The 25,477-nt window shown below is 47.0% G+C and overlaps 1 protein-coding gene and 1 pseudogene across 2 annotated transcripts in view; one reads left to right on the forward strand and one right to left on the reverse strand.

Annotated features, from left to right (window-relative positions):
* The window catches only part of Stox1 (storkhead box 1), a 59,450-nt gene that overhangs the window by 17,338 nt on the left and 16,635 nt on the right, over window positions 1-25,477 (forward strand). The window lies entirely within an intron of this gene.
* LOC121824862 (large ribosomal subunit protein eL6 pseudogene) lies at window positions 1,363-25,215 on the reverse strand (annotated as a pseudogene).

The raw sequence follows: 25,477 nt of genomic DNA on the forward strand, positions 1-25,477 counted from the left end.
TGTGCCTGGTGCCCTAGAAGGTGATGAGTCTCCATGTGGGCACTGGGAATTGAACCTGCATCCTTTGCAACAACAAGTGCTCTTAACCACTGAGGCAACTCTCCTGTAGCTTTGAGTTTCCCTGCCTTGCCCACAGTCAGGACAAATCTTTGTCACCCGCCAGTCCCATAGCCACTCAGACCCAACCAAGTAAACACAGAGACTTATATTGCTTACAAACTGTATGGCCATGGCAGGCTTCTTGCTAACTGTTCTTTTTTTTTTTTTTTTTTGGTTTTTCAAGACAGGGTTTCTCTGTGTAGCTTTGCACCTTTCCTGGGACTCACTTGGTAGCCCAGGCTGGCCTCGAACTCACAGAGATCCGCCTGGCTCTGCCTCCGGAGTGCTGGGATTAAAGGCGTTATAGCTTAAATTAATCCATTTCTATAAATCTATACCTTGCCACGTGGCTTGTGGCTTACCGGGTCTTCACATGCTTCTTGTCATGGTGGCGGCTGGCAGTGTCTCCTTCTGCCTTCCTGTTCTTTCTTTTCTTCCTCTCTGTTAGTCCCGCCTATACTTCCTGCCTGGCCAATCAGTGTTTTATTTATTGACCAATCAGAGTAAGTTGACATACAGACCATCCCACAGCACTCTCCAGCCATTTTTCCAACTTTTTTAGTTACATCATTGCTAAGGCATTTATTTGTGTTTCTTCTTCTTCTTCTTCTTCTTCTTCTTCTTCTTCTTCTTCTTCTTCTTCTTCTTCTTCTTCTTCTTCTTCTTCTCCTTCTCCTTCTCCTTCTCCTTCTCCTTCTCCTTCTCCTTCTCCTTCTCCTTCTCCTTCTCCTTCTCCTTCTCCTTCTCCTTCTCCTTCTCCTTCTCCTTCTCCTCCTCCTCCTCCTCCTCCTCCTCCTCCTCCTCCTCCTCCTCCTCCTCCTCCTCCTCCTCCTCCACTTCCTCCTCCTCCTCCTCCTCCACCTCCTCCTCCTCCTTCTTCTTTCTTTTTGACAAGGTTTCTCTCTGTGTAACAGTCCAGGCTCTCCCGAAACTCACTCTGTAGACCAGGCTGGCCTCAAATTCACTGAGCTCCACCTGCCTCTGCCTCCTGAGTGCTGGGATTATAGGTGGGTGTGCTACTACCACTGCCCAGCTTTTTTTTTTTTTCATCATATACAGCTGTTTAATTAGGTTGTTAGCAATTTAGAAAACCAGTTTGTGAGGCTACATCCCATTTGTCAAAGACAACTACATTGCAGGTAGCCCTGGTGCCAAGGAACAGCTTTGATCTTTGGTAAACCTTGCTGTGTTCTGTAATCTTGTATTTCCCCTTTTCTGTGTTGAAGCTCTTGCCCTCCCTGGGGCCTGGGCTTGTTCAACTGCTGTTTTATTTTGTTTTGTTTTGGTTTGGTTTGGTTTGGTTTTTTTGAGACGGGGTTTCTCTGTGTAACAGTCTGGCTGCCCTGTGGAACTCAATTTGTAGACCAGGCTGGCTTTGAATTCATAGAGATCTGCCTGCCTCTGTCTCTCAGGTGTTGTCTTTTTTAAGATTTATTTATTTCCTTTACATACATGAGTACTCTATCTGCATGTACAACTTTATGCCAGAAGAGGGCATCAGATCCCACTATAGATGGTTTCTTTGTGTCTAGTGAGTCACCATGTGGTGCTGGGAATTGAACTCCCGGCCTCTGGAAGAGTAGCCAGTGCTCTTAAAGGCTGAACCATCTCTCCAGCCCAGCTTCTTTTTGAAGTAAGCTTTGGTTAGATAGATGTTTGGAGATTTTAACCTTGCTAATATCAACTTTTGTAGAGGTAGTGATGACAAGCTTTTGGTATATTCTACGCAGAGGAACTCAGTTGAGGGCAAGAGGTCCAGTCTCGAGAAGCAAGCCATTGCCCAGTTGCTTCAGGAAAATGACTCACTCTCTTGCCCCTGTGGTGCCCAGTGAGGATGATCGACTGGGCCCCAGGAGTGGTGCTGGCACGCAGCTTGTTCACCTTCCGACTGAAGAGGCACATCTCAGTTGGATGATACCTAGGCTTTCTGCAAAGTTTAACCCCCGGGTACCACCAATCCCATCTCCACCAACTGCTTTTATGACAGCAGAGAAGATCACCTCCTTTTTCTTCTTCTCAACCTTAGCTTTTGCCGCTGACCATTTCCTTTTGTACAGGGCCTCCCGGAATACATAGCAGATCCAGAGTACCTGCCAATTCTCTAACCAGGAGGGTTTAGGCTGCAGTGGGCTTCCCTTTCTCTGGCTTTTTAGCGCCAGGGTCACCCTTTTTGGCTGCCCTGGTGGCAGGAGCATCAACGCCAGCCTTCTTGGCCACAGTTTCTTCTTTGTGTCAGGCTCTTCAGCTTTTCACCTGCAATCTTACAAAATGGAAAGAGTGATTTGTTTTTAATGTAGGCACTTAGAGCTAGCTATCCACCTCCTCACAGGGCGCTTCCAGTGTGTCCTCGGGGTTCTGCTGTATTGTGTTTTCATTTTCCCTTAGTTCCAGGAAGTATTTCTCTCGTGATTTCTTCTTTGACCCATTCATTCTTTACTAAGGAGTTGTTTAATCTCCGTGAATTTTCATATTTACTGGAGTTTTTTTTTTTTTTAAGTTTTATTGTATTGTGGTCAGATAGGATACAAAAAGTGTATTCACATTCTTTTTTGAATTTGTAACGATTTGTTTTTGTCCCACAATGTGGTCTCTTAGAAAAGCTTCTGCATGATGCTGAGTAGAATGTGTATACTTTGCTGTTTGAATATTTTATAGATACCAGGTTTCTGTATTTTTGGCCCAGATGAACTGTCTATTGAAGAAAGTGGGGTACTGAAATCACCTACTATTAACGGACTGATCTTAATCTCTTTAATTCCAGTAGTAGATTTTTTATGAAAGTGGGCTCCCCAGGGTTTGGTGTATATATGTTTAGGATAATAATGTCTTCTAAGTTAACGCTTCCCTTGGTTAGAATGAAGTGTCCATCTTGATCTCCTCAGATTAGCTTTAGTTGAAATCTATCTATTTTGTCAGCTACTAGACAGTGACACCTGCTTGCTCCCTGGTCCCGTCTGGTTGGAATCCCTTAGCCCATCCTTTACTCTAAGGTGGTGCCCAGCATTAAAGCTTGTGTCAGGTCGATGGATTTTCTTCTTCATTCATTAGGTCATTCTGTGTCTTTTGATTCAGGATCTGTGGCCATTGCTATACAAAGTTATTATTGAAATGTGTGTGTTGTGGTCATTGTGCCATTGATTTTTGGTGGTGGTGTTTATATTGTCAGTGGTGTTTTGTGTTTAGGTAATTACAGCTTTGTGTATTCCTTTTCACAGTCTCTCAGCTGTGCTCAATCCTCTCCAGCCCAAAATAAAGCTTTCTATAGTTTTCATAGGTTTGGTTGTTGGATGTACATCATATATGTATATATATATCCATATATCTATATGTATAAATGTATATATGTACATTTTTTAGGGCTGTTTATGTCATGGGAACTTTTCCTTTCTCCTTCAATCATGGCAGATAGTTTTGCTGGGTATATTATTTGACGTTGGTTGTCACATGTTTTAAGACTTGGAATGCATTGCTTCTTTGTCTTCTGGCTTTCAAAGTTTCCACTGAGAAATCCAGTGTTATTCTGATGTTATTCTCTTTTCCCTTGTGACTTTCAGTACACTGTTATGTGTTCTTGGTGTTTCACTGTGATATGCTGTGGGGGTTTTCTTTTCTGGTCCCATCTGTTTGATGTTCTATGTACTCTTTGTTTTGTTTTTGAAACAAGGTCTCTCTACATTGCCCTGGCTGTCCTGGAACTCACTCTGTAGACCAGGCTTGCCTTAAATTCACAGAGATCAGCCTGCCTCTCTCTCCTGAGTGCTGGGATTAAACGTGTGAGCCACCGCACTCAGGTTTTGTGTGCTTCTTGTAGTTGTAAGGGTATGTCTGTCTTTAGTTTGGGTACGTTTTCTTCTATGATCTTGACTTCCAGTCATCTGTACCTATTATTTGAAGGTTTGCTTTTCTTACAGTGTCCCACATTTTCTGTGTGTTCCTTTCCTGTTTTTTGTTTGTTTGTTTGTTTTTAATTTTTCATGTTCCTTGCTTCCTTGGTCCAGATCTATTTTTATCTTTGAGACCTGCTAGTCTATCTTCCACTTGATCATGCTACCTTACTCTCCAAGTTTTCCTTCCAGTCAGGCTCTTTTCCAGTCCACCTTCCTTTCGGCTTCAGTCCTCTTTGATGTTTCTTTCTTTCTTTCTTTTTTTTTTTTTTTAAGATTTATTTATTTATTATGCATACAGTGTTCTGTTTGTATGTCTACACACCAGAAGAGGGCACCAGATCTCATTACAGATGGTTGTGAGCCACCATGTGGTTGCTGGGAATTGAACCTGGGTCCTCTGGAAGGGCAGCCAGTGCTCTTAACCTCTGAGCCATCTCTCCAGCCCCTCTTTGATGTTTCTATCTCTTTATTGGATGACATTTTCAAGGCCTGGATTGCCTTGGTCACTTGCAACACCCTTCTGTTTGTGTTTTCTTGGGCGTCTCAGGCATTTCTCCTCATTTAACTCCTTTTCCTTGATTTCAAGTCCTTTAATTCTTTGAGGAGGTTCATGATCTTTTTTTGATTTTTTGTTTTTTGTTTTTGTTTTTGTTTTGGTTTTGGTTTTTTTGAGGCAGGGTTTCTCTGTGTAGCCCCAGCTATCCTGGAACTCTCTCTGTAGACCAGGCTGTTTTCAAACTCACAGAGACCTGCCTATTTCTGCCTCTTCAAGGCACGCACTACACTGCTGGCTCCTTCTTTTTCTTCTTTTTAAAAAATGTGTATTGGTGTTTTGCCTGCATGCATGTCTGTGTGAGGGGGTCAGGTCCCTGGAACTGGAGTTACAGACAGTTGTAAGCCACCATGTGGGAGCTGGGAATTGAACCCGGGTCTCCTGGAAAAGTAGTCAGTGCTCTTAACCATTGAGCAGCCATCTCGCCAACCCCTTATAGATTGTTCTTTTAATTTCTGTGTCCTGGAGTTCATCTAGGTAACTCTCATTGGCAAGTATTTGTATAGGACTGGTGGGTTTGAGAGAAGATGTTGGCTTAATCTGTCATGTTGTTGGTATTCCTGCAATGAAATCTGGACATGTGGACTTCCTTTGTTAGTTTTACGTTTGTTATGGATGGAGCAGGGTCGGGAAGAGGAGAAGATGTAGGCCTGGGGATAAGTCTAGAGGCTGGAAGTGGTGGGGTAGAATGCAGTCAGATGGGCAGAGGGGGCTGGCTGATGCACAGTGGGGCTGGAAGGGAGGGACAGGATGTGGGAGGTCCTGTGATGTGACAGGAAGGGAGGGAAGGAGGATATAGGCCCAAGCCTAGACCTCTTCTGCAATCAAGGCAGGGAAAGCAGACTCTGCTGGTGGACCCCTTGTGGTCCCCAGGCTAAATCTGGTAGATGTGGGAAAGATGTGGATGCAGAGGTCAGAGGTCCTTGACAGGCTAGACTCCAAGGAGGATGTATCTGGGTATGGAGGAGGGTGGTGGAGGGGATGCAGAGTCCTGTGAGTGGACCTAAACTCACATTTTCATCAGCTCTGTTCTCAGCTGTGAAACTCTGACCTGAAATAGATCCCTCCCTCTGAGTTAAGCACTTTGGATCACAGCTACATCCATGTGACTAATGCAAACAGGTCCAGTTGGATGGAGGAAGTGAGCCTTGTCAGGAAGAGCTGGAGCAGAGTCTGTGTGGAGGTCAGAGGTCAGTTGCCACAAACTCATTCTTCTTCCCAAGCTGTAGTAAACTTCTTTAATTTTGTTTTCATTTTGGCACATACCTATAGAACAATTTCCAGATACTTAGTTTTTTTTTAAAATTACATTTGCTAGCTGTGGAGGGAAGAGAGTGTGCATGCCAAGGCGTTTGAACTTGTAGAGGTCAGAGGACAACTTGTGGTAGTCAGTTCTTTTTTTTTTTCTACCGTGTAGGTTTTGACCTCCCCATATACTCAGGTTGGCAGGCTTGTGGGCAAGCGCCTTCACCTGCTGAGCCATCTAATGCCCCAGTTTCCAGAAACTTTTTTTTTTTTTTTTTTGTTTTGTTTTGTTTTTCGAGACAGGGTTTCTCTGTGTAGCTTTGCGCCTTTCCTGGAACTCACTTGGTAGCCCAGGCTGGCCTCGAACTCACAGAGATCCGCCTGGCTCTGCCTCCCGAGTGCTGGGATTAAAGGCGTGCGCCACCAACGCCCGGCCCAGAAACTTTTATAACCAGTACAGAAATGGTTGTGTGTGTGTGTGTGTTTAATGGGTTTCCGCCAGATTTGCTTTGCTGAGGAGTAGGTCTCTGGCTCTCTCATACTGACACCCCGAAAGAGGAACCAAATTAGTTGTTATGCAGAGACCCTGGGGTGACACTGGACAAGAGATGGAAACTATTCTTTTTCATTTTTAAGGAAAAGATTAGCTTTATGTGTGTGAGTGTTTTGCCTGCATGTATGCGAGTATACTGCATGCATGTAAGTTTACCACATGAATGTAAGTATACTGCATGCAGTCAGTGGCCATAGAGCCCAGCAGAAGAGTACCAGATCCTTGGAACCAGATGAACTGCCATGTGGGTACTGGGAACCAAACCCAGGTCCCCTGCAAAGAGCGGCCAGTGTGCTCGTAACCATGGAGCCACCCCTCCAGGGCCTGCTGGATTCCGCTCCACACAGAGCAGCCTTTCTTAGCTTATACACAGGACAAAACCAGTTGCTTTTCTCTTCCCCCAGGAGAGGGGGAACCTTTGCTGTTAGAAGACCAGATGAGAAGGCTCTGGATTCTTTCTCTACCTCTAATGTAAATACATCTCTCCAGAGATCTCACCCTAGAGACGTCTCTGAGCCTCCTGTTCCTTGGTAGGATAAACACATGCCTCTGGGTTCTGTGAGTCGCATGGAGTTTTCCCTCTCTACAGTTGTAGCTGAGTTCTCCAAACCTCTAGGAACTCAGGTTTCTGGCTCGATGTATTCAGAGTGGTCTGCCCATGCAGAAACACAGAAGTCTTTTGTCTGTACCACACAATTGTATCCCTTGGGTTTTGCCACAGTTGACTGCTGTTAAGTTCCCCACAATACACCATTCTGTTGGCTTTTTTCTTTTCTTTTCTTTCTTTTTTTCAGACAGGGTCTCACTATGTAACCCTGAACTCCCCATATACACCAGACTGGCTTTGAGATTACAGAGATCCGCCCGCCTCTCCTTATTGGCTGTTTTGTTCCAAGCTGATCAGCAGAAGCTAGGACCGAATCCACTGTGGGTTTGTCTTAAATGGCAGCTGCCCAGCTGGTGCCTGCAGACCTCCAGAGGCAGGATGTCGTTAATTCTACTGCCGTGATATCAGCTTCACTCTTCGAGACTTCCAATCCAATTCGAGTTATTTGAACAAATCTCATTTACTATAGATCTACCTTAAAAGCCTGTAGTGGAGCCGGGCAGTGGTGGCGCACACCTTTAATCCCAGCACTCAGAAGGCAGAGCCAGGTGGATCTCTGTGTGTTCGAGGCCAGCCTGGTCTACAGAGTGAGATCTATGACAGGCACCAAAACTACCCTGACTCAACACTCCCCGCCCCCCAAGAAAAAGCCTGTAGTGGAACTGCTCTGGATAGTTTTATGTCAATTTGACAGGAGCTAAAGTCATCTGAGAGGAACCAATCTCAACTGAGAAAATGTCTCTATAAGATCCAGCTATAAACCAGGGTGTAGTGGCACATGCCTTTAATCCCAGCATTCAGGGGCCAGAAGCAGACAGATCTCTGAGTTCGAGGCCAGCCTGGTCTACAGAGTGAGTTCCAGGATAGCTAGGACTGTTACACAGAGAAACCCTGTCTTGAAAAACAAACAAACAAAAAAAGATACCGCTGTAAGGCATCTTCTTAATTAATTTTCTTAATTAGTGATTGATGGAGGAGAGCCCAGCCCATTGTGGGTGGTGCCATCCCTGGGCAGGTGGTCCTGTTCTACAAGAAAGCAGGCTGAGCAAACCATGAGGGGCAAGCCAGTAGGCAGCATCCCTCCACAGCCTCTGCATCAGCTCCTGCCTGCAGGTTCCTGCCCTGTTTGAGTTCCTGTCCTGACTCCCTTTGGTAATGAACTGTGATATGGAAGTGTAAGCCAAACAAACTCTTTCATTGCAGCAATAGAAACCCACACTAGGACAGGAACAAAATTAGTTATTATACAAATAACGTAGTGATGCCTGCATTTAATCCTAGCACTTGAGAGATAGGGGCAGATAGATCTCTATGTATTCCAGGACAGTCTTGTCTACATAGTGAGCTCCAAAACAGCTAAGTGTAACATACTTTTTGTCCACCAACCAGCTCCCAAATCATGACACAGAGACTTATTTGTTATGATGCTCGGCACTAGCTTAGGCTTGTCCCACTAGCTCTTATAACTTATGTTAGCCTGTTTTTCTTCATCTACATTTTGCCTCAGTGTTTTTTTGTTTGTTTGTTTGTTTTTTGTTAAGCTGTCTTTTATTTTGTATGTCTTACTCTGTGGCTGGCTGGCTGGTGGCTCCCAGGCTGGCTGGCCCCAGGCATCTCTCTCTTTTTCTCTCTCATTCTCTCTTTTCTTCTCTTCTCCCTCAAGCCTAGATTCCTCCTCCTATTTATCCTCTCTGCCCGCCATCCCCACCTGTCCTTCTCCTGACTAGCTATTGGCCATTCAGCTTCTTATTAGACCAATCAGGTGCCTTAGTCCGGCAAGATGACACAACAACATATGTTTACATAATTAAACACATGTAGCATAAATAAATGTAACATACCCTTACACAGAGTAATATTCCACAACATAAACAAATGTAACACACCTTTACACAGTTACAGTAATATTCCACAACATAAACAAATGTATACACCTTTAGTTACAGTAATATTCCACAACATAAACAAATGTATACACCTTTACATAGTTACAGTAATATTCCACAACTAAGGCTATATAGATAGAGCCTGCCTCAACACAAAACAAGTCTGTAGCTTCTCCAAATTACTGTGTTAACCTAGTTCAAGACGCATACTCTTTTTAATAATTTATTATTTTTATTTCATGTGCATTTTTCTGTTTTGCCTGATATATATACACATCTGTGTGAAGATGTTGAATCCCCTGAAACTGGAGTTATAGGCAGTTATGAGCTGCCATGTGGGTGCTGGGAATTGAACCAGGGTCCTCTGGAAGAGCAGCCAGTACTCTTAACCACTGAGCCAGCCCCAAGATGTAGGCTCTTTATATAGCTGGATGGTATGTTAATAACTTGAACGGATGCTGTTATTGCTTGCAAGGAAAAATCTGCAGCAAATTCTTCCATGTAGCAGCCTCTTGAGCTGAAGCCAACCTCAGTGCCTTCGAGGCTAAGCAGGCAGGAGTGAGTGCAGACATGAGGAACAGACTTTTTGTTTTGTTTCCTTTCTAGTGGAATTTTTCTCACTGTGGGAAGCCGCCCACAGAGCACACCCCAAGTTGCTTGATCTTTCGGGGTTTTCATAAATGCTTAAGTGTTTCTGATGACTGTCTAAGTACCCGGGAGATCACCTTTTAGTTCCCTTTGGCCAGAACATGCAATCTAACCATGACATTTCAAGAAGGAGGGGGGCATCTATAGTGGGCTGGGAGTGCCAAGAACATCAGCGGCGTAGAGGTGATGCAGTCACCTAGATTCTGAGGAGGACACTCCACACCCCACCACCCTGCTGCTTCAACCTGACTTTGCTGTAAGAAGAATTTTAGGCCAGCTGGTGATGGTGGTTCACACCTTTAATCCCAGCACTCGGGAGGCAGGGGCATGTGGATCTCTGTGAGTTCCAGGACAGCCAGGACTACCCTGAGAAACCCTGTCTCAAAACTCATCCCCCACAAAAAAAAGAATTTTAGGATTAGTCAGTATGGAGCAAAGTTGGACTTACTAAATAGACATAAGTGAGACTTAAGTGTATGCTTAGAGCTAAATACAGGATTCTGAGGCCTTTAAAGTTTCCTTGCTCAAAGGATATAATTTAATTAACAATTGGACTAAATGATTAAGCAAAGTTCAAAAGATACATTAAAATACATGAGTTGTCTCTGGGGTGTAGCTTGGTTGGTAGAATGCCTAGCATGAATGAAGCCCTGAGTTCATAATCCAGGTGAGGTGGTACACATCTGTAATCCCAGCACTGGGGAGGTAGAGGCAGGAGGATTAGGAGAGTTCAAGGTCATCCTTGGCTATATACTAAATTCAAGAGACCCTATCTCAAAACAAAACCAAACCTGAGAAATGTTGAACAACAAATTTCTGCCATTGTTGAATGAAGGAGGCCTGCCTCTGCAGGGGACAGCTTCTAGAGAGGAGGCAAGGTGTGGGCAAAGGAAGACATGAGCCTGGGTCTTGCAGCCTGACTGACTAGAAGTCAGGGTGTTTATACAGAACTCAGTAAGCAGGATAGATCTATGTTGTTCCAAAACGTAGATCATGTTTTTATTTTCAGACTTGTGTTTAATTCTTTTCCTGTACACCCAGGGTCACAAGTTTAGTCATTATTGATAAACTGACAGAAAAGAGTTATCTTTTACAATCATTTTTTTCTCAAGTTTAGTCATCATTGATAAACAGAGTTATCTTTTATACTCATTTTTACTCATCGACCCCATAACTCAATTTCTTTTTTTTTTTTTCTTTTTCTTTTTTTTTTTTTTCCGTTTTTCGAGACAGGGTTTCTCTGTGTAGCTTTGCGCCTTTCCTGGGACTCACTTGGTAGTCCAGGCTGGCCTCGAACTCACAGAGATCCGCCTGGCTCTGCCTCCCGAGTGCTGGGATTAAAGGCGTGCGCCACCACCGCCCGGCTTCTTTTTGGTTTTTTTGAGACAGGGTTTCTCTGTGTAGCTTTGGAGCCTGTCCTGGAACTCGATCAGTAGACCAGGCTAGCCTCGAACTCACAGAGATCCGCCTGCCTTTGCTTCCCAAGTGCTGGGATTAAAGGCATGTGCCATCGCCCCTGGCTCCCCAGAACCCAATTTTAAGAATCTAAGGGCATATGGCAGCCTGTTCTCAGGCTGGTAGCTTTTGTGGCTTCAAGGATGCTAAACAGAAAATCTCCAAGCCAACCTAGGCAGTATACTATGTTCCAAGCAGTGTATTAACTCTTAATGGTCAGAGTGCTCAAGAAAACTCCTGGGCCAAAGCTGCTACAGTTACTATTCAATTTCTGGCATAATACAATGTTTATATTTTATGTCTTTGTAGAATTTGTTTATATGTCTAATCCTGGGCATTTTTGTTGTTCCTTGGTCACGTGACACCACAGTGACTCTGCATGTGTTAACTTTTCTAAGAAAGGGAGATCCTGACCCTTCATTCTTTGCTCATCAATGAAAGTACCTGCGTAGGGCAGAGGGAACTCCAGCTCATCTAACTCTGTTGCTGTATATGCCTGAGTGGATAGTGGGAAGAGGCTCGTCATCTGATTTTTGACCAACTTCTTGACAAATCTTGTTGACTTTTTAAGTTTACTTTGTTCTGATTATCTTGTTCCTGAGTAAGCGAAAGGGGCAGATGTTTTAAGACTGTCTCAGAACCTCATGAAGAGATCTCTGGCCTCCTTATGTGTGGTACCACCTCCAAGGCTAAGGAAGATCTTCCAGCAGATAAGGAGATCTCTAAAAGTGGGAAGGGTAGTGTGTTCAGGACTTTCCTCGGGAAGCTAAGAAGTAGTACTCCTGGGAGGAGGCATACATAAATGATTCATAAGAAAATTTCCATCAATCCAATATCCCCAAATTGTACAAATATTAACCCCCCCCCCCCCAAGCATGCAGCACGTGGAGGTCAAAAGCAAAAGTGGCCCGGAGGCCATCACGCGTCTCAGCTTCGCTGGATCTTTGTCAAGCAGCTGTGCCAGCGGAGAAAGCTCTTCCAGAGTACAACTCTCAGGGGACCCCGGCCTCAGCTTCCCAGGTCCTGTCGTTACACCGCGTCCAGCTGTTTCTTACTCTAAGGAATTTCCTTTCGTAAATGGTGCTGTCGGGTGGCTTAGGAATGAGAGAGGACTGCTGACAGAGGTCAGCTCAAAGGTCACACAGTCACGTGGGTTCCGGCTCGAAGCAAGATGAGCCCTCTTGACTTGAAGCACTTTTTTTTTTTTTCTCGAGACAGGGTTTCTCTGTAGCTTTGTAACCTGTCCTGGAACTCACTCTGTAGACCAGGCTGGCATCGAACTCACAGAGATCCGCCTGGCTCTGCCTCCCGAGTGCTGGGACTAAAGGCGTGTGCCACCGGTACCACCTGGCTACTTGCAGCACTCTTGAGACACCTTGGGAAAGGGGAGCTCTGTCTTTGTGTTTTGCTTATCAGGATTTATTTTGAAAGCCAAAGAATCTGCTTTCAAAGTCTTTTTTTTTTTTCTTCCCCCAAGATAGTGTCTTTATAGCCCTGGCTGTTCTGGAATTCATTATGTAGACCAGGCTAGCCTTGAACTCACAGAGATCTGCCTGCCTCTGCCTCCTGAGTGCTGGGATTTTAAGCTCAACACTACTCTGGTTTTTTGTTTGTTTGTTTGTTTGTTTTTGTTTTTGTTTAATTTTATGTGCATTGGCATTTTGTCTGCATGTATGTCTATGTGAAGGTGTTGAGTCCCCCTGGAACTAGAGTTACAGACAGTTGTGAGCCACCACATGGGTGCTGGGACTTGAACCCAGGTCCTCTGGCAGAACAGCCAATGCTCTTAACAGCAGACCCATGTCTCCTGTCCCATTCTCTGTTTTTAAAATGTGCAGCAAAATGTCACTTTTTGGGGCCTCTGACAAGGGTCAATGACACAGATGTCTTTGGACACATGTACCAGCCCCACCACCATTGTGCCAAAATGACCCACGTTGCTCTGTCAAGTGGCAGCTTTCAGATACTTGGTGGCTCTTTGGACACGGATGGTCCCACTAGCGTAGACCATTTTCCTAGTGCTATTAAAATGAACACAAGGCTTTGAGTCTCTTCATTTGCACGACTTTGTGGATCAAATGATTCTCACCAGTAACATTTTCTCAGAAAGAGAAAGCTACTTCATGCTCTGAATTATCAGGGCAGAATTCTGTCTAAAAACACTCTTTAGACTTCTACTCTTTACCCTCTACCCACCCGCGGCCACAATCCCCGTCCACAATCTAACCTAACAGACACCGATAATGATAAATGCCTTCCTGAGGTGCACCTGCCAGGAGAGGAGGTGAGTGCTTGAAGTCATAATGACATCGGACTGTTGAGTGACTTCTGGCAGAACCAGAAAAGGCACAAATTGCCAAACCACACAAGTTAGAAAGGCCAAACACAGAAAGTTAGTAGCAATGACATCTTCCCCAGAGGAGCCCCGAGTCCTGATCACTGAACAGGAAACCTTGCCTGTTTCAGCTTTGCGGAGCTAAAAACCCACACAGGCATCCAAGTGCTCAGGACCAGCAATTGAGGGAAACCTTGTAAGCCTAATACACACACACATACACACGCACACACACCCTCCTGATGTTTCTCCTTGCAACAGAGGGGAGCGCTGTTGGCTTCTCATGCAAAGCTTGAGAGGCGGCTTCTAGGAGCTCCTTCCACCTCTCAGTCATGGAGCAGATGAGTCGCCCCCAGCACGGCCATCTGAGTTGAACTCATTAGCAAACCTAAGAACCTCTTCTCAGCAAAGTCGGTGTCCCGGAAGTATACTGGGATCTGGAAGTTGCCCCCATTTCATGCTCTCTTGCATACTGCCTTTCCTGAGCCAGAAATATGTTTCTGGAGTCTAAAGTCCTAGATCCCAGGTCCCATCTGCATGGGTAAGAAACCAGCAGTTTTCTCACTGCCAGAAACCCAGGCTCGAGAGGCGTCCTTGCCATCCCAGGTCGGCGAAAGCGAGGGCACCTCAGAAAACTCTTACAGCACTGAAATTGTCCTCTCCGCTTCCCTGAAGCTCCTTCCTAGCCCTTATGACAAGTAACAAGACGCCGCCGAAATCGATGCTGTTGTGCGTTGTTACAATGTAGACACAGGGACATGGAGAAAAATGCAAAGCCGTTGTAAAGGCCTTCAAGAGGGGTGTGGTGGTGCAGCCTTCTGATTGCAGCACTCAAGACTGTGAGTTCTAGGCCAGCATGGTTGAAGACCTCTTCCAGAGAGACAGAAGAGAGACAGACAGACAGACAGACAGAGAACTTTGCCACTGTGAAGTTCTGTACAAAACCCCTAACAGTTAAATTCAGCATTTAGAGGGATCGGGCCACAGCTGTGAGGGGGAAACTTTCCTCCTCGCTAATGAATGCAGACGAGGGCATTGTCTGGGAGGGGACACGGTGTGGCTCTTTATAACCCACGCCTCTCCCCACCCCATTCCGGTGCTCTAGAGGCCTCTCTATTCCCCTCAGCCCCTTCATTTGCCCGCTGACTTCTAGTCCCCTGTCTGCACTGACGTGTCACTCAACAGAGCTGTCAGGACAGTGGCATCCCCTCCACACTCCTGGTCCCCCCCTGGAAGGGACGGCAGGCTTCTCTGGACATGGGGGTAGGGTGGGGTCTATAATCAGCCAAGGCAGAAAGGAAGTGAAGGACACAGAGGCCAAGGAGGCCCCCGCAAGGTGTGAGCCAGATGGCTTTCCCGAGGAGCTTGACATCTTGGCTCCACAATCTTCTCCCGACTCTAGCTCTGGCTACCAGCTCGCCTTGGTTCTCCCTCTACTGTGGGAGAGAACAACACTCTTGTCGCCCTGAAGCTGGCCTTGCCGGCTCTCTGGGCCTCTCTGCCTCCCACTGAAAGGAAAGAGTGATGTTGGGAGGTGCAGGGGCCTGGCCAGCGGCCTTCCCAGTCCTTCCGCGGGGCCGTACCACTTCCGATGGGTGCTACCCAGGTCTGGCTAAGCAGCCCACGGAGCTTGTCTCTCTTCTCATAAACCACTTGACAAAACAAGATCCCATCCTCCTGCCCTCTATAACTTGGGCTTTTAACATCTACCTTTGTTCATTTTGATATGAATGCGCACACAAGACATTCTAGATCAGAGACGAGCTTGTTGTGCTTTATGTAGTGAGATAAAATAGTCTGTAAGTAATCATACTTGAGTAGACAACCGTTGCCCTAGGGTTTGACCCTGGGGTGACTGGATAAAACCCAGATAGAAAGTTCTCCAGTATAGGTAGTCAGGCCTATGGGGAGGGATGGAGAAAATGGAGGGGAAAAAAACCCTTTGCTTTTTGGAGACAGGATGGGAAAGCTCTGCCTTCTCTCTCTAACCTTTTGGAATATAAACGTACCTCTCCAGGAGCCATCTTCTTCGGTGGCCCTAAAGTCCTGAGGCTTGCTTTTCCTTGAAATGTAAACACATGTTTTGGGTTTGGAAATCTCACCAGAGACTCTCCCTAGGGGATGTAACGCAAGCTGAGCGTTCTGTGCCTTCTGGAGGTTTCTAGAAAGCACAACTCTTCAAAGATCAGTCTCTTACTACCAAATGTGCCAAATGTGCCAAAGCGGTGTTGAAAGCAGGACCAGTCATGGCCCTGCAGTCTGTTCCGGCTTGCCTCAGCATGGCTTAGGTCGGCTCAGATAGCACTGCTGTGCTTGCTGGCTGGGGTCTGCCAGGCCAGAGGAAAGGGTGGAGGGACCCAGACCCAAGGTTGATGATGTACGAGAGGGGACTCGATCTGTGAAGCCCTGGGAGAGGGCCTGGTTCATTGGAAAGAGCTGCATGAAGGTCTCAGGTGCCACAACAGGAGAAAGAGGGGTCTGAGAGAGGTAATGAGGTAGGAAGGAGGTGATCTTTAAAAGATGTCCAGCTCACCCAGAAAGGCAGGAAGAATGTATCTATGCTGGAGGGGAGGAGTTAGGGAGCCAGGTGTGAGCAAGGCCGAGGAAGAGGTCAGATAGCTGTGGATGGTTCATGCCAGGAACCTCTGGATTCCCCCAGGGCAGAGGTGTAGTCATTTAAAGGGCTTAGTAGGTCAGCTCTTAGGAGTGGCAATCAGAGCCACTGACCTACAGTGGTCCCTTTTCACATTTCTCATCAAGCCATGTTTCTGGAGTGATGATCTTGAGGGACAGGCTGAAGTGTGTTGAAGAAACCAAAGAAGCGCCGGGCGGTGGTGGCGCACGCCTTTAATCCCAGCACTCGGGAGGCAGAGGCAGGCGGATCTCTGTGAGTTCAAGGCCAGCCTGGTCTACCAAGTGAGTTCCAGGAAAGGCGCAAAGCTACACAAAGAAACCCTGTCTCGAAAAAAAAAAAAAAAAAAAAGAAACCAAAGAAGCACCCCTTTCCTCCCAGAGGGACAGGGGTTTCAGACAGGTGGGGTGTACTTAGTACATCTGTTTAGATGAAGAGAACCTGCAGTCTTGAAAAACTGCATGTCTTTAAAACGTAAACATTTGGACACAAAAAACCTCATCACAAGATGGCCCCTGGAGTCTTATGAGAAGTCTTTAGCAAGATTCTCTTCAACGGATTACTCTGAGGCTCGTCACGCTAAATGCAGCCGTCAGGCCTGGAGTTCTGCCTCCTCCAGCTGTTCTTGGCTCTTTCTCCACAGAAGGGTTCTGCCACCCAGCACAAGAGCTGGATTTCCATGGCCTGGACAGATCCCAGCCCTCCTCCTGGCTGCAGAGGGTGAGATTGCCATTGGACCAACTGGAAGAGCTTTATCAACCAGTTTAGTCTAGCTGCTACACGTTCTGAGGCGATTCCCTACATAGTCATGCACGCCTTTGTCACTGGTGGATTATTGAGAACAGCCATGCTGGGTTGGAGGGGAGGCTGCCCTCTTCCAGGATGTAAAGCGTCAACTAGAGAGAAGCACGGGCCAGACTTCCTTTATCTTAAAGCACTCAGGCGTTGGAAGGCTGAGAGGCCATTGCTCCTGGGCATTTCCCAAACTTACATAAAGTAGCGAATGTGAGAAAAAGGAAGATGGATAGCACCTTTGGAGATTAGAGATCTAAGAAGGGATTATTGTCTACCCTCTCCGACAGGGAGACAGGGGAGGCATTGCAGCGACCCACCACTGAAAAAGACAGGAATATCAGGGCAGAATTCTGATGGACTCAAGGAGGTATTTGGTCTAATCAACCAGGACCTCCAGGCTGTCCTAGGCATCACATCCCCAGAAGAGGGTCTAACCCCTCAGACTCTGCTTGACATGCTGAGGACACAGCAATGGCTCATTTATATAAATCAATCATTTTTAAATTAAAATGTTACCATGTGGTGTGTGTGGCTGTTTTGCCTGCATGTCTGTCTGTGTACCCGGTATGCACAGTGCTGGCTGAGAGCTAAAAGAGAGTATCAGAACCTTGGAACTGATTTAGAGATTGTTGTGAGGCGACATGTACTAGGAATTGAACCCGGGTCCTCTGCAAGAGCAGCCAGTGCTTTTAACCACTGAGCCATCTCCAGGTGCAAGCTTTAAAGTTTTAATGGTCTAGAAATATTTCTCAGTGAGGTTACATTCATGGGAATTGTTTTTTCAGAATGGCTTTATTTAGTTTTTTGTGTTTTTTTTTTTTTTCTTTTCAGATAGGATTTCTCTGTACAGCCCTGGTTGTCCTGGAACTCGCTCTATAGACCAGGCTGACCTTGAACTCACAGAGATCTGCCTGCCTCTGCCTCTTGAGTGCCGCACCACCATGTCCGTCTTGGCTTTTATCTTTTAGAAGTTAATATTTCAGAGGCCAGAAGAGTCAGTAATCAGCTTGAAAGAGCCGGAGCTGGGCAGACAGTCTAGACAATGTGAGTGGGACCGTTGATCCAATACCCAAGGGTGCCTTTGAACTGCCATGGTGCAGTTACCAAGAAAGAAGGTGGCCAGCAGGTGGAGCTGCCCCACAGAAAGGAAAGAAAACATGATCCTAGCGGGCAGGGCCAGGCCTCCCTGGATTTTGTTTTTTGTCCTGAGTGACCACATGGAGCAGACGAGGTGCTCTCTGCAGGGCTTTTGGTAAACCTCGTATGTGTGGAGTCTGGTGGAGAGGCAGCCTTGTGTCTACCTCATGAAGCAAAGGTGCGGCCTCTCCAGCTCCTGTCGCCACAGAGCCCAGGTCTCGGTGCAGCAGCAGATCTCGCCGCTGGGTATAACCTACTTCCAGGCAAACCCACCCCCAGAGACTTGGGGGTTCAGGGAGGATCCAGGCTCATTTAGGACCAAGGTAACTTCCTTTGACAAATGTCAAGGATTCCGTCCTAAAGTACAGGAGGAGTTATAGCCATTTGCCTCGATTTCCCGAGGTAATACTTGATTGCCTCTCAGGGACGTCATTCTAGATACTCATTGCCCATGATTTCCACATGCAGTAAGGAGTGTCTCCCTCCTGTAAAGCTCTAAGAGAGATTTTCATCAATACTTAAAGCTTGCAATGCTTGAAGGCGCAGCTTCTGCGTCTCGTAGCATTGTAGCTCAGCTTGGGCATATATAGCCTCGGACCTCTTCTGGGGACAGCTGGCAATGTGGCATTCTTGTGAAGGGGCTGTAGTGGGTAGCTGTTTTAGCTATGACCTTGAAGCACCAGCCCCTAGTGAGGTAGCAGGTAACTGTTACATCTGCCTATGACCTTGAAGTACATGTCCCTGGGGCGTAGCCACGCAGGGACCCTTAAGAAGTGGGATGGGTGTACTAGGCACTCCTCTTTGCTCCCTTGTGGTTTTGGATGCTGAGACTGACCAGGCAGATCTTGGAAGAAGATCAGCGTGGGACATAACTTGGCTTTCCATGACCCTACAGTAAATACTTGTGCTAAAGTGAGTTAGCCCCTAATAAATTCCCTTGCTCATTAAATAGGTTCCGTGGATTTCTCACATTAAGGGGCTGATGAAGTATCTTGTGGTATCAAACCCAGAGGCTCCTTGACGCTTACAGCTTACAGCAGAAAATATGGAGATAGGAGAGACAACTCATGCCATTTGCCCTCGAGTGGAGAGAATTGGGTTAACCAAGAGTTTTGTTGTGGGGTTTTAGAAAGCTGGAAAAATGGCTTTATACAAACGAAGTGTAGATTTGCCTCCTATAACAAGAGGCTTAGAGGTAGGTAGGCTGGCATGGGTACAGCTCAGCAAGGCTGTCCAAACCTGGGAGTTCCTGTCTGCTCTCTGCTCAGCCTTCTTCAGTGGGTAGGTTGTTTGACCTCCAATTTATTTTCTCCTGGTCATGAGATAGCTGCATCTACCTAAGACCCAAGTGGGAAGGTGTGGTAGCACACACCTGTAATCACAGCACTCAGGAGGCAGAGGAGGCCAGGCTGGCCAAATGAGACCCTGTCTGAAAACAAAACAAAAATCAAGCAGGAAGCAAAATCAAAGAATGTAAGAGTCTTTTAAAAATCTCTTTGGTCAAAGTCATGTCGCATGTCTTGCCAGTTTTAAGTGAAGCTAGAGATGTAGTATAGATCTTTCTTGCCTCCACACCACAGAACGACAGTGAATGGGGGCTTGGGAATATACTGAACGGACCAATCAAATAAAATTCTAACTGCAGAAGTATATCTCTCATAAATGAAGTACAGCTTACCTAGCCTGACATCTTTCCTTTCAGGTGAGAGGGCCATTGTCAGGATCGGTGTTTAGTCAAAAGGCTATGGGAACTGGAAAAAGTCAGGATTGATCAAGAATCTTATATATGTGCCTAAGTAATGGGCTGCAAGAAAAAAAAAACAGGGTGTTAAAGATGCTGTGGCTGGAGCCGGGCGGTGGTGGCGCACGCCTTTAATCCCAGCACTCGGGAGGCAGAGGCAGGCGGATCTCTGTGAGTTCGAGGCCAGCCTGGGCTACCAAGTGAGTTCCAGGAAAGGCGCAAAGCTACACAGAGAAACCCTGTCTCGAAAAACCAAAAAAAAAAAAAAAAAGATGCTGTGGCTGATCAGGTGTCCTTAGTTTGGGAAGAAAAAGTAAAGATTCTGGTACTGATGAAGAGCTGACTGACACATGTCAGTCTTACTCCAGTACTGTCAAATGTTGGCCTTGGGAGTGCCTGTGAGCAGCTACTGTTCCCTTGTTGAACAGTTGAGGTCACTAATCAGTAAAGAGGGCACCCGGAAGTGAAGGATGTGAGGCCAGGGCTGCTGGACACATCCTGGGACTGCCCCTGCTTCCCCAGGCTGCCGTTAGTTAGTACCTCAGACCCCACAGGAATGTATGTGTCTGATTCTTTTTTCATTCAGGCCTGCCCTGCTTGGGCATCTCCAAATGTCTTGAGAAAGCATTCGGGTGGGAGGCTGCTGCTCTCACATCGGGTTACGATTGGCTCCACCCCACTGCTCCTCACTACAGCCGAAGCCCCTTGAGGGCAAGCATCGGGTCCCGTTTGCTATAGTTCCCAGACAACTGTCATATAACAGATACTCAATAAATATCTTCTGGATAAGGAGTGGGGTGGGCGCCTGATGCTGCATTGCAGTGGCCGGCTACTCCCTATATCTCAAAGATGTACATGGAGAATGTATTCCCAGCTGCTGGCGTCCAGGAACATTCAGATACACTTCATGAAAGTTAGCCTTAAATGATAGCGCAAAACCCAGGGGCCAGCCTTAGGAAAAGAGGCACGGGGGGGGGGGTCATAGAGAGGAGACAGTGACATGGAGGGAGGCTACCGCTGGTTGCCACTTTTCAAAAGGGAGTGTATGCCAGACCCTCCCCTTGGGCTACGATTGACTGGGACCACGGCTCCTTCGGGCCAGGAGCGGTTGAACAAAGCCAGCCAGGCAGGCCATTCTTTACAGATGGCCTGTAATCATGTCAGTCAGATTCCAAGCAGCATCTTGTCAAACATCTGACCATCGGACACTGTTTTTCTTAAGATTATTGGGAGGGAGGGGTACACGCCATGGTGCGTGTGTGGAGTCGGTTCTCTGCTCCCACTCATCAACTCGTCAGACACATTTGAACAGCAAATGCCTTTACCCACTGGGCCATCTTTCTGGCCCAGGACCTTTTTTCTTAGCCTGTAGGCGTGATAGTGCACACGTTTAATCTCAGCACTTGGGAGGAAGAGGCGGGAGGACCGCGGAGAGCCAGCTCAGTCTACATAATGAGTTCTGATAAGTTTTCGGCACCCCAACAGGCCTCTCTGCCGACGCAGCAATCCAAATCAGACGAAATCAGACCGAATTAGAAAAAGCCCTGGTTTAATGGGTAAAGCATTCCCGGGTGATTCTCCGGCCCCCCACAGAGGAGACACAGATAGGAGACCAGAAAAACACGTGTCTGTTTTCTGGGATGCAGCTTAAATACCCTGTGGGAGTGGTCTTGAGCCTCTTTAGGGGAGGAGCTGTGTTTGGTGGGCTTTGAAGGGGCGGGTTTGGGGAAAGAAATGGGGGAGGGGAGTTGAGGTGGATCTTCCACCAGAACATTCCAGACTCTTTGGGCGTATAGATACCAGGGTGCCAGGGGTTGAGGTGGAGCTCCCACCCAAACAAGTTTCAAGACATCGAGGGCAACATAGAGACTCTCTCAAAACAAAAACAAAAACAAAAGGTTATTTTTATATGCATTGGAACTGGTGTTATAGTTGTGAGCTGCCATGGGGGTGCTGGGAATTGAACCCAGGTCCTCTGGAAGAGTAGTCAGTGCTCTTAACTGCTGAGCCATCTCTCCAGCCCCTTAACCTTTCTTTTGATTGTATGCATATGGGTATTTTGCCTGCTGCGTCTCTCTGTACCTGTGCATGCACTGCGTTCAGCTGCCAGAAGAAAGCATCAGATCCCTTGAAACTTTAGTTACAAATGGTTGTGAGTGGCCACGTGGGTGTTGAGAATCAAACCGATCCTCTGTGCTTGATCTTTGCAAAGAATAAAAACAAAACAAAACCCAGGGCCCTCTGGAAGAGCAGCCAGTGCTCCTAACTGCTGAGCCATCTCTCCAGCCCCAAGGACCCTTTTTTCTTACAGAGTGCTTCATGCAATGAATGTACAGTTTGAAAAGTGCTGAGCTGTCTCAATCCCACCCATATTGGCAGGGAACTGGACCAGAGAAGAGCTGTGATCACTTGGGGCCACACAGCAGACTCAGATTAGAACCCCGAAACTCTGACTGGAGTATTTGATACTGCACCCTTCAGTGAGGCTAATTTTAAATGTGGGGACTAGGCAGATAGAAAAGACAGCATTTAATAAAAAGTCATATGGAAATATTGTTATTATCCAAATAACGACTTGGCACTAGATTGTCTTCCATGGTTACGTACACTGTTTTGTTTGGTTTTTCAAGACAGGGTATCTCTGTGTAGCTTTGGAGCCTATCCTGGATCTCACTCTGTAGACCAGGCTGGCCTCGAACTCACAGAGATTCTTTTGCCTCTGCCTTCCGAGTGCTGGGATTAAAGGTGTGTGCCTTCACTGCCCAGCTAACGACAGCATTTTTTTTTTTTTGAGATCATATCTTATTTTTAAAGTTATAATTTACTTATTTAAAGTTGCATATGTGTGTGTGTATATGTGTGAGTGTGCACGTGCCACACATCATGAGGAGTAAGAGGACAACTCGTGTGACTCTAAGGGATCAAACTCGGTTCGTCAGACTTGGCGGCAAGCACCTTTACCTGCTGGGCCATCTTGCTGGCCCCAGGGATATTTTATATTTATGACACCAGCAACGAGAGCTGGGTTCAATGGGAGCTGCCCCATGTGGTCCCCAAGACCTCTTGGGAAAATGAATCACCTCAAATTTGCCCCCGGTTTGCCTAGAAAACCAAGAACAGAAGTCATGCGCACATTTTCAGGGGGAGGGGAATGTGGGAACCAGGGCAATATATAATTTAAGTTTAAAGAGTATTATTATTATTTTGGTTTTTCAAGATAGGATTTCTCTGGGTAGCCTTAGTTGTCCTGGAACTCCCTTTGTAGACCAGGCTGGCCTCAAACTCACAGAGACCCACCTGCCTCTGCCTCCTGAGTGCTGGGATTAAAGGCGTGCACCACACCGCCCAGCAAGTTCTATTATTTTAATTGTTTAAAAAGTTTAGATGTGTGTGAGTGTTTTGCCTGCATATTGTCTGTGTACCACGTGTATGCCTGGTGCCCTCAGAAGCCAGAAGGGCATCTGACCTTCTGGAGATGGAGTGACAGAGGGTTGTGAGCTGTCATGTGGCTGCCAGGAATTGAACCTGGGTCCTCTGGAAGAGCAGCAAACACTCTTGACCACCCAGCCCTCTCTACAGCCCAAATGTATAGCTGTTCTCTCTCTTATTGGTTGTCCATATACCAGAGGTGCTGGGGAGAATGATCTACCAAAGACACCCACTCCCTGGAGCCTGTGGATATGTGGCCTTGCATGGCAGAAGAGACTTGACAGATAGAATGGGCTCTCCATTTGAGAGAGTCCTCTGTATTGCTGAGATAAGCCTGCCCTAACAACTCGAGTTCTTAAAACAAGAGAAATGTCTACGGGTAGTATTGGAAGTGACACAGACTTTGAAAAGCAAATCAAAGAGAATGGAGGTGTTAGGAGCACTGTGATGGATGACGATGTGAGCCCCACCAGATATGCCGGTGCCTTTGAATTTCAGAGCAAGGCTCAGCTTGGACCGCTCTTGGTGACATAGGGGACCTTAGTCATCTGACTTGTAATCACAAGGAAAGGAATTCTACCCCAAACCCGAACCTAAACTTACTCATCAACTCTCTGGGAGACTAGGCTGAAAGCCTGGGCGTGATAGCACATACCTATAATCCTAGGACTTGAGAGGTAAAGACAGGAAGATCAGGAGTTCTAGGCTAGCCTTCGCTACATTCGTACGAGGGCAGTGTGGCCTACATAAGACCTTGTCTCAAGTTTAAAGACAAACCTAAGACACCAATGCTTTGAGTATGTCTCTGAGACCCAGAGGAAGAGGAATTGAAGCACTCAGACCCCTGGTCTCTAGAATGTGTCATGAAAAATGTATTCTCTTTTTGTTGTTTTGTTTTTTTAAGGCAGGAATTCTCTGTGTAGCCCTGGCTGTCCTAGAACTCACTCTGTAGACCAGGCTGGCCTCGAACTTACAGAGATCTGCCTCTGCCTTCCAAGTGCTGGGATTAAAGGTGTGAGTCACCACCTCCCGGCTGATAAATTTATTCTTAAAACCCCTAAATTTGTGGGCCCTCCCTCTCCCTCTCCCTCTCCCTCTCCCTCTCCCTCTCCCTCTCCCTCTCCCTCTCCCCCTCCCCCTCCCTCTCCCTCTCCCCCTCCCCCTCCCTCTCCCTCTCCCTCTCCCTCTTTCTCTCCCTCTCTCTTTCTCATTCTTGGGATGCAACCCAGGGTCTTCTGAATGTTCTGCGCAGGCTCTCCCCTGAGTTACAGCCTGTCCTTGGGGGTTTTTTCTTTTGTTTTTGGATACAGGCCTGGCTGTGTAGTTCAGTCTGACCTTGAACTCTTGGTCCTCTTGCCTTGCCTCCTCCGATGCCTTAGCTCTCATCCCAGGCCTGTTGGAATGTTTAAGAGGCAGCTGACACCAGCCTTACCCGTATAGAGTTAGCATGGCTGCCGCTGAGAGCCGGCTGGCGTAAGCCGCTAGCTCCTGCCCTCCCAGCAGAGCCCTCCTCCCTGTGTCTCCACTGATAACGAGGAAAGATGGGAGAAGAGAGGCCTGCAAAAAATAAAAAGAGGGTGGTGGTCACAGGAGAAGAAAGCTAGAGCTCAACAGGCACTTCCTAAGTAAAGGCCATCTGTTTTTTTCTCCGTATGTGTGTATGGTCTGACAACCAAACTGTGGAGTATCTGTCATCATTGGTTCAAGGCGTCTCTCATCTATCACTTAACTGGCACTTGATATTTTATGTATCGCTTAAAAAGGAGGCTGGTGGCCCCTGTCCCGTACTCTGTGCTTGGAGCACCCCAGCTAATGTGTTCCTCTGTGGCTTATCCCCCAGCTGGCTGCCGCACTAGTACGTCATGTGGCCAAGCAGTGCCCAGGTTAAACATCTGGGCATGGACCCATAGGCAGCTGGTGCCCAGGCACCAGTGCCACAGGGATCGCCTGGGCCGTAACTGGGGGCAACATCGGCCCCTGCAGAAATCTTCCACTAGCCCGTGCAGGAGCTGGGTTAGCCCTATTAGAGTCACTCTGGTCAGGAGAGAAAAGGCCCCAGATCTGTGGCCAGGGGACACTTGCTTAAGGGGAGGCTTGGCTGTGGAGGAAGAGGAGGAGACTGAATGGGGAATGGGGTGCCTGGGAACTGTCAGGAGTAACACACGGGTGCTGTCGATGCAGGCCAGTTGGTAGAATGCTGGTGTGGCATGCATGCCTGTGATCCTAACACTTGGGAGGCAGAGGCAGAAGGATCAGAAATTCAGGGTCATCCTTGGCTACAAATCAAGACTGAAACTAGCCTGGGATATGTGAGACCCTGCCCCTCCCCCGACAGGGCTGGCCTCAAATTCAGAGACTCACCTGCCTCTGCCTCCCAGGGGCTGGGATCCAAGGTGTGCGCCACCACTGCCCACCAATCCTTTCTTTCTTGGCTACACTACATTACTAGTTTTGCTCCAATTCCAAGGCCCCATG

The sequence above is a fragment of the Peromyscus maniculatus genome, chromosome 21 (assembly GCF_049852395.1).
Source record: "Peromyscus maniculatus bairdii isolate BWxNUB_F1_BW_parent chromosome 21, HU_Pman_BW_mat_3.1, whole genome shotgun sequence".
Taxonomy (NCBI): Eukaryota; Metazoa; Chordata; class Mammalia; order Rodentia; family Cricetidae; genus Peromyscus; species Peromyscus maniculatus.